The sequence below is a fragment of the Camelus bactrianus genome, chromosome 3 (assembly GCF_048773025.1).
Source record: "Camelus bactrianus isolate YW-2024 breed Bactrian camel chromosome 3, ASM4877302v1, whole genome shotgun sequence".
Taxonomy (NCBI): domain Eukaryota; kingdom Metazoa; phylum Chordata; class Mammalia; order Artiodactyla; family Camelidae; genus Camelus; species Camelus bactrianus.
The window spans coordinates 98790458-98806379 of NC_133541.1; the positions used below are offsets into that span (position 1 = coordinate 98790458).

Genomic DNA, 15922 nt, shown 5'->3' on the forward strand with positions numbered 1-15922 from the left:
AAAGTAGTAAGATTTCAGCAAATTTGTTAGATACAAAAATCATATACCAGCAATGACAAATTAAAAAATGAAAACTTGAAAATAATCCTATTTACAGTAACAAATACTGTAACATACTTAAGGATAACAAAAGAGATTCAATACCTATGTGGAAAAATTTATGAAGCTTTAGCAGAAGATTTTAAAATATTTAAGTAGAAAAATTAGCCATGTTCATAGATGGGAACACAACTTTGTAAATATGTTGATTCTCACAAATTTTATCTTATAAATTTACTGTAATTCTAATGGAAATACCTGGAGTTTTTGTGGACCCTAACAGAATGTGCCTAAAATCCATATGGAAGAGTAAATGGACAAAAATATTCAAGGCAATTTTTAAAAAGAATAACAGAAAAGGATTCGTTTTCCCTGATACAGAAACATATACAGCCATAGAAATGGAAATAATATGAGATTGGTGTGAAGATAAAAAAAGAGACCGATGGATCAGAATACAAATCCATACAAACAAGGGAACTTGTTATGTGGTAGAGGAACCATTATAATTCACTGCGGTAAAGACAGACTACTCATTACATGGTGTCAGGACATCTAGCTGGCCACTTGGTAAGAACTAAAATCTATGTATCACAGCACAGAACAAACAAGTTTTAGAATAAAAATCTAAGTGTCAAAACTTAATTTTCTTAGAAGGTAACATAAGAGAACATCTTTACACCTTAAGGTAATAGAGTTTGTTAAAATATAAAGAAAATAAATTATAAACAAAAAATGGTAACTTTGACTTTATAAAAGTACTTTAAAACATCTATAACAATAGGCAACATAAACAATGTTAAACTACCAACCACATTCTAGAAGATATTTGCTATGCTCATAACTGACAAAATACTAGGATAGATTATATATAATTTACATGAAAATATATGTACTATATATAAGCATCTAGATTTTACCTATTTTAAAAACACTTACTAAGCATTAAAGAAAACATTCAATGAAAAAATGGGCAAAAGATCTGAAGAAGTAATTCAAAAAAGTGCAGCCATGATGGCACAAAAACATACAAAAAATGTACTCATCAAAAAAAAAAAGGAACAGAGGAAAGAAGGGAAGGAGGGAGAGAGGAAGGAAATCTCTGAGTAGTAGGTATAGTGTGATTCCAATTCTGGGGGAAAAATTTCTCAGCCTCTACAGTAGTCAGGGAAAAGTGAAATAAAAAAAGAATGAGATACTGTTGCAGGAAAAAAAGGCACCAGAGGATGGTCATGTCCCAGGTCTCAGGGAGTCCCTGGGATGCACTTCGCCAAGAGAGGGTCCTTGGCTTTGCACAGGAAAGAATTCAAGAGTGAGCCACAGTAAAGTGAAAACAGTTTTAGACAGATACACATCCTATAGACAGAATTCTCTCAGATGGGAGAGAGGCCCCAGGATGCAGGGTTAGTTTTTATGGGCTGGGTAATTTCATGTGCTAGCAAGTGGGAGAATTACTCCAAGTATTTTGGGGGAGGGGCAGTGATTTCCAGGAATTTGGCCACTGCCCATCTTTTGGCCTTTTATGGTCAGCCTCAGAACTGGCATGGCGCCCGTGGGTGTGTCATTCACCATGCTAATGTATTACAATGAGCATATAATAAGGCTCAAGGTCTCCTGGAAGTTAAATCTTCCACCATCTTGGGCCTAGTAGTTCGAACCAATTTTTGTCCTGTCCTCAACGGTTGTGTTATTCTTTTAATGGTTGTGCCCTGCCTGCTTCCCTCCTGTCTCAATACTATTTTACACCCATCAGACTGGCAAAAACTTAAATATATACACACACGTACATGCACACACACAGGCAGATACTATAAAAATATGTATAATACAACAAAATTCAGAAGAGTGGTTACCGCTAGGGAAGAAGAAAGGGAAATAGAAAGGATTATGAAAGGGTTTTCAACTGTACTTAGTATCTTATATGAGAAGTCTGAAGCAAATATAGCAAATTTTAGTTTATTAAATCTGGGTAGTGAGCATAAGATTTTCTAAACTCCTCATGTTTGAAATATTTCCTATTTTTGAAGTACTATGAAGAAAAAACGTTTATATGCTCTTGGTGTAGAAAAGGCTTTACTAAGTGTGTCATAAAAAACAGAAACCATGAAGTTATAGATGAACAACTTTGTCACATAAACATTTTTAAACTTCCATATTGTAAAGTACTGAAAAAGAAATGGCAAACTTGGAAAAAATACTTCCAACACAAAAGGTTAACTTCTAAAATATAAAGAGCTCTACTGCTTCAACAATGCCTGGGGCATAAATTGTTCAACAAACTAATCCTATCAATGTATGACTCCTTTGAAGGAATAGTTTCTGAGGTCCCTGTTTGACGTTTCTACGGACCCTGGAGGGCCCCTCCCAACTGTCTTACTCTTAGTTCCTTCTGCAAACTACCTGGCCTACAGTCTAGGCTGTATCTTTGCTAAATCCATCCATCTCCTCCCAGGTGCCTTTTAACACAACCTCCACTGTTCTTGGGAGTGTCCTCAGGTTTGAACTTCTGCACACTCTGTTGCAAATGAAGTCAGTTCCACTGGGAAGAGATTAGAATGACCTCTTTTATGGCCTCACTTTCCCCAGGCAAAATCTGAGCCAGGGATCTGGAGCTGAAAGTGGGGACAATGAGAAGCTTCCGAATGACACTCCCAATCCAGGAGTTGAGGGCTCAGTGGGTTGGGGGCATAGCTGAGATCCTGTCACCTTGCCTCTTCCAACAAGGAACTACAACCTCCTGAGCCAAGGAAAAGGCGACTGGGCCCCAGTACTCTCAGCACTCCACACCCAAGGTAGAGCTTTCCTTCCACAAGTGGGGGGTGGGCAAAAGGGGACCCCTCTGCCCCCAGTCTGGAATGTGCTCACCTACAACTTAGCTTCAGCCACAGGTAGCTCACAACAGGATGAGAAATGATGAACTTCTGCTCTTTCTTGGAAGGAAGCCCTCCAACTGGGAGCTGGGGATAAAGGGAATCCCAGATTCCTGGCTGCAGCAGTTTGCAATACAGTCTCTACCTCACTGAGCTTGCAGTGGGGAGGCAGGAAGCTGTCTTGGTTCAAACAACACAGACTCTCACCTTTCTTACCAAATTTCAGTGGATTTCTATGAGCAGGTTTCTTTATTTGCTGTTTGCCCATAGGTCTATTTTCAGAAGCTTTATTTTTTACTATTATTTTAAAAAATAATTTTCCCCAGTCTTACTGGGGAGTGGGTTAGCAAATTTCCTCACACTGTTATGCCAAAGTCACTCTCCTATATCACTTAAAAGTTTATGACAAGCAAGTCTATTCTCTACAAAATCATCAACACTTTAATAGAAAATAGAAAAAATAGACAAAAATAGAAAAAGAGAAAGAAACTGAGGTTGGTAGGAATTAAGAAAGTAGGAACAAAATATATAGAAAAGCCCATGCTGGCAGCCTCCCCACCGGACTGAAGTTCCACTATTCTCTTTCCTCAACGAGATAAATTACTTTCTTTCCAATAATCTCAGCCCATGAACAGGCACTTAATGAGAAACCTGGCAGGCCTGAAGTACCTTCAACTTTAGGGAGCATGGTGGATTCTTCCTTAAATCCAGGTGTCTAATGGGATACACATGGAACCAAGAAAGAAATGTCACAGGCAATGGATTCATGGTGTCAACTGCTGCCTAGAACTGATGAAAATGACGTCAGAGCCTAATTCTCAGGCCAAGCAACTAGGCTAAGAGTACCCAGAGCAAAGTTGTTTTCCCTCTTTTTATCAAATATGGCTCCTAGTACTTTGGAGATTCTGTTTTTTTTCTAGCTGTTTTTATGAGTCCAGTTTTCTACAGTTTCACTATGTTGCTAGAAATATATTTTTTCTTAATCATTCTGCTTGGGATTTAGTGGGATTCCTGAATCAGAATTCATGTATTTCATCAGTTTTAGAAAAGTACCAGCCAAGCCTCTTCAAATACAGCTTCTCCCACGTTCTCTTTATCCTTCTGGAACTCATGTTAGACCTTTTCATTCTATTCTCCATGTCTCAACCTCTATTTCATTTTTAATTTTTCAATTTCTGTCAATTCTATATTACAGTTTACTTAATTACTCTTCAGCATATCTCACTAGTTATTTACCTTATCCACTGAATTCCTAACTGCAATTATATTTTCCACTTCTGTACATTTAGAACTTTTTCAAATCTTCCTGGATATTATCATTTTTAATAGTCTATTATTCTTTGCTCATACTTTTGTTACTTTAAACATATTAAAAGAATTGTTTTATATTCTGTACTCTCAAAACTTTACTGTGTATAGCGTTACAGGTTTGATACATAGTTTCTGCTATCTTTTACTCATGATGCCTTATTTCTCGTGTGTGCTCTGTGATATTTTGATTGTAAGCTGATAACTACTACAATTTGTTTTTCTTTGTGGAGATGCTTTCAGGCCTGCATTTAAGATGTGTTCCTTCAAAGAGGATTTATATATGTTTCAGTAACCTGTAAATTCTGCCAATTTGAAACTACTTTAAAAAAAAAACTTTTTCTTATGGAAATTTTCATCTACACGCTAAAGCAGAGAGGATGGTATAATGATCACCAACTTTAAAAGTTATGAAGTCATGGCCAGTCTTGTTTCATCTATACCCTATACCATCTATACCCATCTATACCCACCCACTTACTCACCTCCTCCGGATAAGTATAAAGCAAAATTCAGACATCCTATCATTTTACCCATAAAATTTTCAGTACATTTCTCTAAAATGATTTTTTTAAGAAACATAACCGCATTACCATTTCACATTAAAAACTTTTAACAAAAATTCCTTAACATTATCAAATACAAAGTAATTGTTTAAATGGCCCCAGTTATCTCACAAAATTTTTTTTAACATTGCTGATTTGGTCAGGTGCTAAACACAGTGTAATTGGTTGATACTTAGCTATCTTTTAATTTATGGTTTCATTCCTTCCATTTTTGTCTCACAATTTATTTGTTGAAAAATCCAGTAGTTCTACAGTTTCCAACATTCTAAACTTTGCTGATTACATGTCCGTTATATCATTTAACATATCCCCTGTCTCCAGTATTTCCTTTGTGGGGGGGGGTGTGGAGTAGGTAATTAGGTTTACTTTTATTTATACGTATTTTTAAATTTTTAGAGTATTGTTTTTTTGGGGGGAGGGGATTAGTTTTATTTATTGATTTTTAAAGGTGGTACTGGGGATTGAATCCAGGACCTCATGCATGCTAAGCACATACTCTACCACTGAGCTATACCCTTTCCCCAACTAGTATTTCCTTTATATTACAAGATGGATCTTGATCAGATTCAGATTTTATTTTCTATCAAGACCACTTCATGGGCAGTGGTGTGTACTTTTATCAGGAGATATGTCAAAGTCAGGTTCCCTAAGAAACAGACTCTAAGATTTGTGGTCAAGTGGTTTACTGAAGACTACTCTTGGGGGCAATACCTGTGAGGGTGAGGGAAGCAGGATTAGCCAATGGGAGAAGCTGAACTGTGATGCAGTTACAACAGAGGTCTCAACTGAGCTCTGGATCTAGGATGGTCTTTCAGAGTTTCCTCCTTTGAGATAAGGGTAGAAGCCCTTTGAACCCCTGCACTGTGTCATTGGAAGCAGGCTGCCCCCAGGAAGGGGCCAGAACCTTGGGCAAGTCATCTCCCTTCTGAATTAATTCTTGTAGGAACTGACTCTTGAGCCTTGAGGAGCCAACACTCCCAGATTTGGGGAAATAAATGGTTTGGTCCTAAAGGTACATCATCACATCATTCACTACAAGGCACATAATGTTTGATTGTCTTTCTTTTCACAGCCATTGATGATCATTAACAAGATGCATTAATTCATTTAAGGTTAGAGAATGTTAATATTCTAATTGTATCACTTTCCCTTTTTTAGTTAAAATTTCAATATAAAGATAAACTTCCTCTCAACTATTTGAAATACACCAAAGTTTAGTTCAGTTTGGAAAGGCAACATAAACAAAAATGCTTTATTTTTTCTATTTATTTGCCACTTTTGATTAAGAACTGGTTCCCTAACCAATACTCTCCAAAGATGACCAATGAGGTTTAATCTGTTCTTTTAAGTATCACGATGAACTTAGGGATTTAAACATATTTGATTTACTTCAATTCATTGCAGTTATTATCCTTCTTGAAATTCCCAGTGTTGCACTTATGGCCAATGGGAACTTTTTTAGGTTGAACCCTGAGTCCTAGACCCTAGTAGGCTTTGAGAACTTACTTGCTTTAGATTATGACACGATATCTAGGATCATTTTGCACATGTTTTACTCCACACTTGGAATGAGCCATCACAGTTCCTTTTAGTGGAAAATGCTATTTTAGAGGGAGAAGTTATTTAGAAAATACAATCTAGGAGTCAGAGCTGATCACTGTTAACCGGTTTATTCTTTTTCCCTTCTGGATCTTTTCAGTGGACAGTGCTAAAACTACATTTTTTAAAGAAAAAAACCTATTATGAATTCATACTAATACTTTCGATTCAAAATTAGAACTAACAGGGATTTTACCCAATATCCAATTTTATATCAGTATCTCCCTTCTATTATGCTGGAAGTCTTGGTTCTCAGAAAAACCAGCCTGATTATTCATCTGCTTTATCCCACAATACACACTACAGGCTCAGAATAACAATACCAACAATTCCATCAACAAGATTTCTGAAAAATTTTACAGGTTTTTTGGTCTTTAAAATATATCCAAATAGGGATGTATCGTCAAATTATTCAACTGTAAAATCACATGAAATAGTTCTTCCCTGCGTGATTATGCCACCAATTCCATAGACAGATTCAATTGTTTCACTCTGTTCTCAATTTTTATGAGAAATATTTTTGTAATTATTTTAATTGAGCTTTTGAATTACATAAAATGTATGCATGATTGCAAAGCTCCTCTTCCTACAGCAACCTTTTATCCTTCATTTTTAAAAACTATTAGCACATAATACACATGCTTAATAGCAGTTATTCATACTTTTCTTTTTTTTTCCATTTAACAATATATCCTGGGATATATCACAAAAGAAATATTCTGACGTTAGAACACTTCCTCACACCATACCCAAAAATAAACTCAAAATGGCTTAAAGACTTAAATAACAAAACAAGAAATTATAAACCTCCTAGAAGAAAACATAAGCAAAACATTTTCTGGACATAAATCTCAGCTATGTTCTCCAAGGGCAGTCTACCCACACAATAGAAATAAAAGCAAAAAATTAACAAATGGACCTAATCAAACGTATAAGCTTTTGCATAGCAAAGGAGACCAGAAGCAAAACAAAGTGACAACCTACAGAATGGAGAAAATATTTGCAAATGATGCAGCTGACAAGGGCTTACTTTCCAGAATATATATGTACATCTCATAAAACTTAGTAAGAAAAAAACAAACAACCCAATCCAAAAATGGGCAGAAGACCTAAACAAGCAATTCTACAATGAAGACATACAAATGGCCAATAGGCACATGAAAAAATGCTCAATATCGCTAATTCTCAGAGAAAAGCAAATTAAAACTAGAATGAGGTATCATCTCACACCAGTCAGGATGGCTGTCATCAAAAAGTCCACAAATGATAAATCCTGGAGAGAGTGTGGAGAAAAGGGAACCCTTCTACACTGCTGGGAATGTAGTTTGGTGCAGCGAATATGGAAAACAGTACGGAAATTCCTAAAAAAACTGAAAATAGACTTACTATATAATCCAGCAATTCCACTCCTGGGCATACATCCAGAGGGAACTCTAATGTGAAAAGATACATGCATCCCAATGTTCATAGCAGCACTACTTACAATAGTCAAGACATGGAAGCAACCTAAATGTCCATCGACAGATAACTAGATAAAGAAGTTGTGGTATATTTATATAATGGAATACTACTCAGCCATAAAAAAGAATAAAATGCCATTTGAAGCAACATGGCTGGAACTGGAGATTGTCATTCTAAGTGAAATAAGCCAGAAAGAGAAAGAAAAATACCATATGATATCACTTATATATGGAATCTTAAAAAAAAAAAAAAAGACACAAATGAACATATTCACAAAACAGAAACAGACTCATAGACATAGAAAACAAACTTATAGTTACCAGGGAAGAAAGTGGGTGGGAAGGGATAAATTGGGAGTTCAAGATTTGCAGATATTAACTACTATATATAAAATAAACAATGTTTCTATTGTATAGTACAGGAAACTATATTCAATATCTTGCAGTAACCTATAATGAAAAAGAAATGAAAAGGAATATATGTATGTATATGGATGCCTGAAACATTATGCTGTATACCAGAAACTGATACAACATTGTAAACTGACTACAGTTCGATTAAAAAGAAATTGTATTATACAACAATATTCTTAAATTTTTCTACAACTATATAGTACTCCATGGAATAAATTATACAGTTATTCAATCAACTCCATGCTGATGGATATCTGGGATGATTCCCATTTTTTGCTACAACAAATAGTGCTATAATGAAAAACCTTGAGCATACATAGGTCTTTTCTTATCTTTATCACTGTACTTTAGAGGTAGAATTCTAGAAGTAGGAATAATATTTCAAAGGGTAAAAAAATATATTTATGTATGTGTATGTATACATATATGCAATTTTGCTAGATACTGCGAACTTTCCTTCTGTAAGGGTTGTAGCATTTTACAGTTCTATCACCAATGTATGAAAGCCTATTTCCCCACAGTTTCACAAACAGAACATGCTATTAACTTTTGGACTTCTGCTATTCTGACAGGTGAGAAACAGTGTCTCGGTATAGTTTTAATTGGTCTTTCTCTTCCTATGAGTGGGGTTTTTTAATATGGTTAAGCCATCTACATTTCTTTTATTCTGCAGTGTGTATCTATCCCATTTTTCCATAATGTTACTAGTGTGTTTAATTCTCTATTTTTACATGCTCTCTATATATATCAGGAATATTAATGTTATATCTGTCATATTAGTTACAAACATTTTTTCCAGTTTTTTATTATTATCAAGAACATTTTAAACTAAATTTGCAGTTTGGAGATTTTTAGGCCACAAAAGGAGTATGATTTCCAGCCCCAACGCACTCAAGGTTGAAGAATTTACTTGGAAATTTTTCTACCTTCCATTCAAAGCCAAATTGCCTTTAATACCTCTCCTTCTGAGTATAAGACTTTCATTTTTCTAATTCTCCCTTTCATAGGCTGACCCCAACATAAAGCCTGTTGAAACAAGAGATCTTGGCCACCAGGGAATGACAAGCATCCCCAGCACAGCTATAAGTTTCAGCATCCCATATCTCCTAGAATTTTTGTTTTCCATTATATTTGTCTTTGGAACTTCTCTCACTTTCTTGCAGCATCACCATATAATGAATATGTTATTTATTTCCCCCTTAGTTATGCAAAGTAGTGGCCCTACAGTTTCTTGTCAGGTGAATTAAGCATCTAAGGAAATGTTTATAAATTTATAAATCCAGCATCTTCAAGTATTCTGAATCAAGAATGCTTCTTAGGAAATGTAAACCACCATTTGCTAGATACATAAGTCTTCTATTCTATTTGTTTTGTTACTTATTATTTAAATTTTAAATACAAATATAGATACATACTCACTGGAGGAAAAAATCATACAAAATAGAAAATAAAATAAAAAGCTTCCCTGCTCTTAGTAGTTTCATTCGTCCCACTGATTTTTGGTGATTCCAGCTTTTGTGGACCATTTAGTTTGTACTATGAAATGCTCTAAGCAACTGCATGAAACCTACCCTCTAAAGGTGCTGTGGGTACCACAGACTTGGGTCCTAGCTTCCGCTCTCAATAAGCCCTCCATTCTAATGAGGAAACAGAGGAAAGAACTGGCATACATAGAGAATTAGATATATAAGAGACATTTTAGGATTCCAAACAACAAATGCTAGCAAAGTCCAAAGAAAAGAACTCTGTGGGCTGGAGTTATGCAGGGAAGAAACTAAGAAGGTAGCGAATAATGAAAAAATCTGAAAGCAGCCACATGGAGGACGTGGAGGAGGCAAGGGCACGTTAGAGATAGATTCAAAAGAAATACAGAAGGGACAAGTTCATTAAGAAAGAGGTGCCTCCCTCTCTAGAATGAAGCTTTGGTTTCTTTAGTACTAAAGGAAGCTGGTCAGGGTTAGAGCTCATTTTCCATCTGTTATTAACTGCCACTTGGAAAAAGAAATCTGACTTTGAATGCAACTTTAAAAGCTATAAGGCTATCCAACTGCCTAAGCCAATTTGGTTAATATGCTGATTAATTTATGAGATACAGAATGGTTTGAGCACCTTCCTTGTCACTACAGGAATGTGAAAAATTAGGTCCTGCAGTCAAAATGTCAGAACTAGTCCTAGGAATCATACTTGAACTTTTATTCAAATGCTGACATCTCCAACACCTGACCTCATGCCAATCTCTAACCTTCTATTTTCTAGGCCTTCAGTTGGGGGCAGGGGGCTATATACACATTTCCATGGCCTTAGATTTTTAAATCAAGGTGAAGTAACTGAACCATCCACTGTTATATCATTAATAATAAAGACAGCACTCTCCACTCAGCTCTCATATGCTATCTGAAAAAAATTTTTCATTTCCCAAATATCACTTTATTCTTTTGTTTATTCATTTATTTATTTATTAATTATTTCCTAGCATTCAATGCTAGCTCCTGTGCTACATATCAGGCAGACAGCAAGATTAAGATAGAAAATAAATCCTATCCTCCTCAAACTGTCTAGCAGGTGTTATCAACAGTAAATAGGTAATCAAACAAATATTTAATTGCAAATTGAGATGAGTGCTATGAAGAAACAAGGGTATTTAAAATGAATTTTAAAATCTGAGATTTTGAAAATTGATTAATATGAATACGTACAGTTGCAAGTAAAAGAATAATGACTAACATTGTTTCTTTTTTTTTTTTTTTTTTAAGATATTTAATTATCTCTCACAACAGAAGTCTGGAAGTAGATGGTTCCAAAATCAGTATAGTAGCTAAACTAAATCATAAAGGAGCTAGTCTCCTTCTGTCTTTCCCCTCTTTTATCCTCCTCAGCATGGCAGTCTTTTGTCCTTGTGCTCTTTATCCCACTGGTCGAAGCTAGCTATAGCTCCAAGACAACTGCAATAAAGGCAGAAAGAAGTGGACAAGGTCTCTTTACTATCTTTTTATAAGAGAACAAAATCCTTCCCAGAAGCTTTCCCAGCGAATACGTTTTTATGTCTCATTGGTCAGAACTGGGTCACATGCCTATCTTTAAATCAATCTACATTCATGGAAAATGGGATTACAATGCTTCATTTAGACTATTCAGGGCTCATTTCCCAGCATCTGAAGAGGGAATCCCCTCCCTAAACACTGTTGCTGCTCTTACAATATCAAGGCTCCTCAGAATAGATTTTTTAAAAAGGAAATCATTGTTAAGTAGGTAACAACAGTGAAAATAAAAATCCACAGGACTCAGTCACAAACTAACTAAACAGGGAGAAAGATGGCTCAAGTAGCACCACTCAGAAGTTTCAAGCTTTGGTAACAAAGATTATCATATTACCAGGAATAGATTAAAAAGTGGGAGGAAAAATCTACTTTGTGAGACAGATGAAACTGAATTCCACTTTCTTCTTGAGTCTGAGGTACAATGTCAGAGTCTGGTAGAAATGGACCTGAGGAGAAGGGGTGGACTTAGACTCTGGAGTCACCCACAATGAGGTAGAATTTGAAACTATAGGAAGAGGTAGGCCCATTGGTGGAGAAAATTAAGACAGGAATAGGCACAAAGCCATATAATCTTGGTGAATAGCTATAATTAAAAGATAGTGAGACGATGTTGCTATAAAAAGAAAAGAAGAGGGAGTAATTAACAGATATCCAAGAACCAACGGACTACAATCACACAGCAGTGAACGACTTAAGTTTCCAAAAAAAAGCGGTGGTCAACATTGTTGAATGTTATGGAGATGTCAATGATGCCAAAATACTCTTGAAAAACTTCAGGGATGGTTGCTCATGGGCACTTATTTGGATTTCTTTTTGTCTACTCTTTAAAAAAGTTTGGAAGGGAAGGAAAATATGGTTGGCAGGTTGGAGGCAATGAACAAGTTGGTGATAGGACATGGGTCAGTAGACAGGTAATTGAGAACATCTGTGGGCTAAGAGAAAGGAGCCTACAGGGAGGGAAGACAGTGAGGAACACTCACAGTGAAGCTAGAGGTCAGGATATGGATAAAAACCATATTTAACAAGAGATGAAAATATGAAGACATGATGGAGGTAGTCAGAGAATATGAGATGTTGGAAAACATGGGAAATGAGTTTCAAGATACCTATTGGATGACAGTGTTATAAAGCTAAATGTCAATGGAATAGTGAATGCTAATCCCCAGCAAACTTACAAAAGCCATCAGGAAAGACAGAGGAGAGAAGATAACATATGAGCACTGAAATTAACATATGAGGACGACAGGAAAAAAAATTTGGAAATAGGAGGCCAAAAAATGGAAAAGGGACACAATCATCTGGTACTGGCCAAATGGTTAAAATTTATTGGTAAAACATCAGTGGGAAGAGTACAACTGAGGAAACCAGAGACACAACAAAGCATGGGGTAAGAGGTTGCAGGTCAGCAGTGGGGTAAACATTCATTATATAAAGAGATGTATGCAATCCAGTATCTGCTAAGGAAGCTCCAAGGAAGATGTCAAAGAGAGTGTAGTACGTAATCCTGTTTCAGGAGTCCGTCAGAACATAACTGCACTATGACTGACTGATGGCACATGTACCTCCCTTCTTGTACCAGGCACAAGTTTATGACTCATTACAAACTATGGATGGTTAAAAAAAAAAAAAAAAAAGGCACTGCATACAGTGAGCAATTACTGTTGCAAAAAAATGTGTTACAGCTGGGTGTTACAGCTCAGTTGTTAACAGCAACCTAGATCAGGATGAGAGACCAAGCAGCACTCGGAGAGTTGGAGAACTCAGGTTTATTATGCCAGCGTGCCCAGATGAGTTAACACTTCAAGCTCTGGACCCCGTCTATAGGTTTACACAGGCCTTTTATAGGCTGCCAGTTTTACACTTTGCAACATCATATGTAACTAAAGTATAACAGAAGTTGACCAACCAGGAACAAGCTTTGTAGAAATAGCCCAATCAGGAGTGAGATAAATAACCAATCAGGAGTGAGCTCCATGCAAATGAAGTACTGCAAATCGACCAATCAGAAGTTACGGAACTGGACCAATCAGAAGTGAGAGTAATAACCAATCAGGAGTGAAAGAAATAACCAATCAGAAATGAGCTCAGGGAACCAATAGAATTTTAGTTGTAAGTTAGCTGCTTTAGAGGCAAAGAGTAAGATAGAGCCTCTGGGCCAGGGAACCGGATGGTGCTGGGAGGAGAGCAGTGGCCCTGCCTAGGGGTCCTGCTGGTCTTTTTATGGGGCTTCCTGCCTCATTACAAGCCCACCTAATTTCATAATAATTCATACAAATGCATATGAGAATTTGAGTTATTAAAAATGGATATAGCAGAGATGGGAACAGGAGTAATACATACATCTTTGATATAAAAAAGTGGATATAGGACACCAAAAGTCACAGAGAGGCAGGGCCATGAAAACAGCAAAAGCCAGGGATAAGCATACCAGTTTCTTGATAATTTAATTCCTAATAGTTAGAAGGTAAAGGCCACATACAGGGAGATAAGAGGAAAACAAAAGGAGGAGGCTGGTTTGCTGAGAAGTAAAACCAAAACCAGATTACAGAAGGCTGCATGGCTTCTAAAATTCACAAGGCCTTCCCAAACACAGAAACACAATGACCTGCCCGGGACTCGAGTCAAGTCATAGGAAGACCAATGAAAATATCCAACTTGAAGAAAGGAGAAAGGGAGGGAGGGAGGAAAGAAAAAGAAAAGATGAAAATGTTAAAGGCATCAAACACCTCTCTCTCTACCTCTGCTTATCTTCTCATGCAAGAGCTTGACTTGCCTTATGCACCGACAACAAAAACATGGGCAGCAGAAAATAAAAGTGTATGATCCATAATAAGTGTGAATGATATTTAAATTGGGAACAAACTATTTCAGTGGTCATATAACAGTAAGTGGCCATGTCAATTACATTTATGTCCATTCTTTCTTCTTGATCTTGGAATAACTGCTTCACATTTAACACCACAGAAGAGATCTCTTCATCCACAGAAATCTGTGTGGAGGCCTTATTAAGCAATTAACCCAGGTAGGTAAATACATACCATCATGAAGAAACAAGATTAACACCAAGGGACATATGTGGTAGAACATAAGCACTTTATAGAAGAGAAAATAAGGAAGATAAAGGTTTGCAGTATAAAAACAAAAGAAATAAAAATTGCCTTATGGTGAAAATTCAGAAAAAAGGACACACAATGAGCGTGATTATGTTATACCCCTTATCATTGACAGGTGCTTTATAAGGACTTATTATTGTATATTATTTCATATTCATTCAACCTCATGAAATGCAGAGGATATCTACTATTGTTTCTAGTTAACAAATGAAAAAAATGAGGCTTAGAAAGGTGAAATCACTTGCCTATAGGCAAAAAGCCAGGAAATGATAGAGACTGGACTTGAACCTAGATTTTCTGGCTCTAGGTACAATGGTCTGTATAATCCTCCCAAATACGGAAACATCTGGACTGACTGAGCAGCATTCTTGCCTATCAGCAGAAAACTGGAAGGAATGACCTCTAAATAACATCCCCAAACTGTGAGACTCCGTGATTCCAACATGCTCACTGTCCCTTAAATGCCCTCTTGGTAAAGAGCAAGTTCGTCCAATCACTTTGTGCATACACACATGCATACATGTGTGCTATGTGTGTGCACTTATGCCTGCTGGGGACAGGTAGGGAGCTGCAGAACCAATACTTAAGACATCAAAAATAAATAATGAATATCAGACTAGAGCACTGAAACCTGCCTCTTTACATAGAAATATTCTTACCTTTCATCAAGTTCCTCTTTGCATAAAACACTGACATTTTCATGATGTTCGGGAGCCTGCTGTTGGCTTCCAAAAGCATGGCGCCATACCATGCTGTCACTGTAACTGCCCTCCAATGAGCCACCAAAATCCCGGCTAGAACATTTTGAATACAGCAGTTTGCTTGCCACCTAAACACTAAATTGCAATATTTTATATTTATCTCTATTTAAATTTTAGTGATGCTGCATAAACGTTAACACAGTCTTATGCTAATACAATCACAGAAAACTCTTAATTAAAACCACATATTGGCACAGCCCTGTGGTGAGTCATGGCTGATAAGCAGGTCCAATGTATCCTTCTCAAGTCACTTAGCCCCCTTTAACTAAAATGTGACACCAAGACTTTTCCCCCAAGAAATGTATTTCCAGAAGCAGTGGCAAGGGAAATCTAGGATTATTTGTTCACATTCACAGTGAAAAGAGAGTACTCAGGATTACAGAAAAGATTTCCAAAAAAAGTCTGGGGGAAAGAGGTTAAAAATGTTTGAATCAATTCTTCTACGGCTTGAGAAACAAAAAGTAAGCCTCAGTAAGTTCTCAAGCCTCTAAAGTCTCAAAAGAATAAGAACCTTATTGTCCAGGGCTGAAATCACAGCTACCAATGACAAATTCCTAGATTCTTCACTTAACCAGTAGATGCACAGGCAGTGATTTCCCTGTCTGGCTCTGGTTAATACTTAATGAGGTATGCCCTGGAGTCCACAGGACAACCAGGGCTTGAAGATCAGGCAAGCTGGCAAAAAGGGAAACAAAGGTCTGCTGTGCTCCCAGACTCTCCACATGGAACAATTCTTCCAGCGTCCCGAGCTGTG

At 36.7% G+C, this 15922-nt stretch overlaps 1 protein-coding gene across 3 annotated transcripts in view; it reads right to left on the reverse strand.

Annotated features, from left to right (window-relative positions):
• The window catches only part of SIL1 (SIL1 nucleotide exchange factor), a 210386-nt gene that overhangs the window by 49571 nt on the left and 144893 nt on the right, over positions 1–15922 (reverse strand). The gene's annotated exons all lie outside the window — the stretch shown is intronic.